Source organism: Oncorhynchus mykiss, chromosome 18 (assembly GCF_057628025.1).
Source record: "Oncorhynchus mykiss isolate SJ-2025 chromosome 18, ASM5762802v1, whole genome shotgun sequence".
NCBI lineage: Eukaryota > Metazoa > Chordata > Actinopteri > Salmoniformes > Salmonidae > Oncorhynchus > Oncorhynchus mykiss.
In genome coordinates this window covers 33,099,820-33,104,981 of record NC_143039.1, presented here as the reverse complement: position 1 = coordinate 33,104,981, position 5,162 = coordinate 33,099,820, and the positions used below count along the sequence as shown (strand labels likewise).

The following is a 5,162-nucleotide window of genomic DNA, read 5'->3' as shown; positions in this document are numbered from 1 at the left end:
TCATGTTTCCATAGCTCGGCCATGACTTGTTTCATGAGTCAGGTAATTCATATGCATGAAGTTTAAACATAATATCCCTCTCCTTTGTGAAGTGTTGCTATAAAAGGCTGTAACACCACTGCTATAAAAAAATGTATTGCCTTACCTTTGATGAGGGAAAATAAATCACAGAGAACAGACTTCTCTGTTAAAATGTAGGCTACAAAAATCACAAGGGCAAAAGTCTGGAAGGCAGTGAAACCTGCATGTGGAAATAAGTATTATCCAATCTGTGTTTAAAATTCCATCTGGGAATTTCATCAGTATTTTCCCAGGTTTTATGCAGCATTCACATGCTAGTCGAAACTAGGAAATGTCTGACTTGCTAACTGATTGAACACGACTCGTGTATAACTACAACTTCCGGTTTTCCTTGTTCCGGCTAATATATGAACGCTGCATCATGCCTCGGTAAACACCCACACTAACCACTTTTCCATCCACAGTTTTATGCGAGTGCAGTCATGCATTGAAAAAATATATAATGACAGCTGTGATGGAAACAGGAATTTTCGGGACAATTTTATAAATCCCGACAGATCATTTGTTCGATTGCATAGTGGGATCTTTTTGTGTCAGTCAAATGAATAATGCGATAAATGTTGGTGGAAACGCCTTTATGTGCAAATATTGATATAATAACCATCATATTAAAGTAAACTTGGAGTCATGCGATGATATGGTGTGTGATGGTCCTTCTACTTCTACAAGTTTTAATGACTCCACTCCAACCTAAGTGTATGTTAATTAACTTACGACTTCAACTGTATGTATACTGTAGCTAAGAAAGTAATACTAAGTGTATGTTGTGTAGTAAAATGTTAGTAGCCCATGTGCCTCACCCTAATAATTTGGTGTATTTTCACCTCTTAATTTCACCTAATGTTCTGACTTGGTGGTACACACGTAGCCTATAACCTGTATTTGAGAAATGTAATCATCCAATATTGTAAGAGCTTTCATTATTTATTCTACGGTTGTGACTTGGTGTACAGGGAGAATACTGTAAGAACGGCTCATGTTCTGAATTTTGTTGCTGTACATTTTAAAAGTGCTAAACAAATAGTTATATGGACTACGTCCATCCTAGCTCACTCATTAATGTCTTAATCGAAATTATGGATTACCTCTAATCCACTTGTCATCCCTTATGCCACTTGTCATCCCTTGTCATCCCTTATGTACATCTCAATTGTCATTAGAAACCACATTTGTTTAAGCAAGTCAGCCATATCAGCGATGATTTTTTAAAAGGCAGTAAATGAGGCTGAATGAACTGTTCTGCTGCCAGACAAGGCTCCGCTGATAGCTAGGTGTAGCAGTGGTAAGGTGTTGGGGACTGCTGTTAGGACAGATTTATGTAGCCCCTATCAGTTTGTGGGGACCGTTTGTCACCATTATAGTGCAATTAATGAATTGTTTAGTATTGTGTAGTAGCTTTGCTGGCATGCATCCCACATTTTTTTTTTTTTTTTGCCCCAACAAGATTTCCATGCTAAAATTGCCACAGAACATTTGCTATTTAATGCAACAGTTTTTGTGACAAAATTACGGTAGAGTTGAAAATGAGATGGAACCACAATGGACTTTAGATTTTTATTCTGTACATAAAAAAACGTGCGTGAAAAAGTAGGCGTACATTTTGTGTGCACTATGTCATCAGGCACTGATTTGTATTCACAACAAGTCATTTTGGTGGAAACACACCCAATGGAACATAATATTTTCTTTATGTGGATTCTACAATATTCCCATGAAATCTGTTGCCAATAGGATGGAAACATAGGCCAATTACTGGAAGCATGTACTATAGCATTTTAAAACAGCCTCTTTAAAACTGAATCAAAACATTCAACTCTAATGCAGCCAATCAGAATCATAAAAGGGGAGATTATTTAAAAAATTGTCATTCAAATACTTGTCACTGTGTTATATAGACCTGGAATATGCTATTCTGTACAAAGTGGGGTTAAAAAGACAAGTGACAGGATGCAATGTATGCTTTACCTTAAACTCATAGGTGCACTTGGCACCACCATGGGGGTGAATGAAACCACAAGGCACCAAACCAACGTAACAACAGTGGATGGAGAAGTACAGCAATGCTCAACCTGCGAGTTCAGAGAACAGAACAGACTAATGAGACTCGCAACATCAGATCCCAAATTCTCAGCATTCTGAGGCTCGAGCAGGCTCCAAACAAACATCAGCAGATAAATGATCAGGCAGCTCTTACCAAAAGCTCCCATCCTTTCACAATTTACAGACCAGTATGAGCATCGTGTGGAGGGTGAGGAGCGTGCCCCAACTGAAACGATCATATCCATGGCAACACGTAAGTAATTACTTATTTTCTCATACCAAAGTGGGTAGTTTATGCCTGCCATGCGCCATGGAACCAGAAAAGTGTGTGCTTAAATTCACCAGTGTGGGGTGCGTAATTGGGTTCCAAATGGACAAAACTGGGACTTATTCTAACTCTTATCTTTTTAGCTGGACCAATGTCACAACAAGACGGAATACCATCTTGTTGTTTCTTCAATCTCAGTCCGAAGATTCGACCTAACAACATTTTACATGCACAACTTTGGGTGAACCTGCGGCCGGCTGAGGGAAACTCGCGCATACGGATCCTCTCCCTGAAAATCGATGTGGCTTCTGGTGCAAGCTCTTGGCAAAGTGTAGACATAAATCAATTACTCAAAACCTGGCTTCATCAGCCCGAAACTCATTATGGTCTCGAGATCAAAGCTTATGATTCGAAAAGGCAGGATTTAGCTGTCACAGTAGCAGAGTTGGGAGAAGAGGGACTGGTAAGTACAGGCCTACAGTGTATTAATGTAATTATATCTTAATGATTTGGAATGTGGTTTTGCCTTTAGTCATCATAATATGTTGGTTACAAGGTTTAATAAAATATATTAATATTAATAACCATGTATAAACATAAATCAATCCACAGAGGAGATTTCATTCCATCAGAGTTATGCCACCAGATGTTTGTAGTGCTGTTTTGTTTTGGATTACCTTCTTATTGACATTCAATTCACAGCAACCCTTCATGGAGGTGAAGATATCGGAGAACCTAAAGCGTTCCCGGAGGGACTCAGCCCTGGACTGTGATGAGGAGTCCTCAGAGACGCTGTGTTGCCGCTACCCCCTCACCGTCGACTTTGAGGCCTTTGGCTGGGACTGGATCATTGCCCCCAAACGCTACAAGGCCAACTACTGTTCTGGAGAGTGTGAGTACATGCACCTCCAGAAGTACCCCCACACTCACCTGGTGAACAAGGCTAGCGCCCGGGGTACCACAGGGCCCTGTTGTACTCCAACTAAGATGTCCTCCATCAACATGCTCTACTTCAACCGCATGGAGCAGATCATTTATGGGAAGATACCATCTATGGTGGTGGACCACTGTGGCTGCTCCTGAGCGGGAGGATGAGAGGACAGGACAAAACACACACGCACATTGTGTTGTGTAATGAGTTAAAAAAGTTATCCCAAAGTGAACCCTCTTACAAGAATCCATAATATTTTTGCATAAACGGCTACAGGAGACATGTGAAGTTTGAAAAACATGAACCTTTTGCTCTGAGTGAGGACATGAACTGCCCATACTCTCCCCCCAAGGTTCGTCCCGCAATGTGGCTGGAACTGCTAGAAATATTTAAGGACACATAACACAATTGTCATAGGAGTGCAAAACCTGCACTGAAACAGATGTCCCCGATATTGTGGATCACAGGATTTTGGAACAGCTTGGTGGTCCTCAGAACACAGTGTCACATACAGAGCTACTCTAATAGCCTACATGAATTGAAACCAAAAATGGTATGTTCCTTATGTAGCTAAATGTTTCAGGCCTATAGTCATATTATATTGTGATCAGTTTAGCCTACAGATTATGCTAGGCATTAGAGCTTTCCTAGTACCATATCAACTCAAATCAATTCATATTTGGCACACGGTCAAATATTATTGCACTGGTGGAGCTAGGAAAACAATAACAACTGCTAAATATTTGTATGTGACCAATAATTAAGGTTGCACATTTTGGGGATTTTTCAGAGGTGGAAACTTTCTGTGGGAATTAACAGAAATATATGGGAATTAACAGAAATATTTTTTAATTAATATTAATACCATTTAAATGTAGATTTTTTTGCATTGGATATACAGTATTTACCATATCATATGGAGAAAGAAACATTTTAAACCTTGTAAAAAAGGGAGTACCAGTACCAGATTAATGTGCAGATGTACAAAGTATTTCAGGTAGATATGTACATGAAGGCAGGGTAGGCATCAGGATAGATAATAATGTTTGTGTGTTTGTGTTGTTTTGGTATGTGTGTGTGCGTATGTAGTGAATGTTTATGTGTATGGGTTTTGTGTGGGAGTGTCAATGTATTGTGTGTGAGTGTGTGTGTATATGGTGTGCATATATAGTCAAGTGAGTGTGCATAGGGTCAATGCAAGATAGGGTCAGTGCAGATAGTTTGTGTACTATTAATTTACTATTTAAATCAAATAAAATTGTATTTGTCACATGTGCTGAATATAACTGGTGTAGACCTTGCAATGAAATGCTTACCTACAAGCCCTTAACCAACAATGCAGTTTTAAGAAAAATACCTAAAAATACCTAAAAAAATAAGAAATAAAAGTAACAAATAATTAAACAGCAGCAGTAAAATAACAGTAGCTAGGCTTTATATAGGGGGTGCCGGTACAGAGTCAATGTCACCGGTGATGGTGTTCATGTGTGTCATGTCCAGCCTTTCAAAGCCCTTCATAATTACACATGTGAGTGCTTTAGGCAGGTAAGTAATTTAGGCAGGTTAGCTTAGATCTTTTGGGAACAGGGACAATGGTGGTCGGCTTGAAACATGTTTGGATTACAGACTGGCATAGCCGTAGGGGTGCTGCAGCATATATATACTTTTTTATTACACTTTTTTATTACACCCCCCGGTTGGTGGATTTAAAAAAAAAATTGCAGCACCACCCCCAAACTACTTCCTGCGGCTATGCAGACTGGGACAAGGAGAGTTTGAAAATGTCAGTGAAAATACTTGCCAGCTGCGCATGCTTTGAGAAAGCACCTTGGTATTCTCTCT

The 5,162-nt window shown here is 39.5% G+C and overlaps 1 pseudogene across 1 annotated transcript; it reads left to right on the top strand.

Moving 5' to 3' along the window:
- Window positions 1-1,930: 1,930 nt before the first annotated feature.
- Window positions 1,931-4,404, top strand: LOC110496923 (growth/differentiation factor 8; annotated as a pseudogene). The gene is made up of 3 exons (XR_002469620.3): window positions 1,931-2,374; window positions 2,533-2,852; window positions 3,092-4,404. The product of XR_002469620.3 is annotated as a growth/differentiation factor 8 (transcript).
- The last annotated feature ends 758 nt before the right edge of the window (window positions 4,405-5,162 follow it).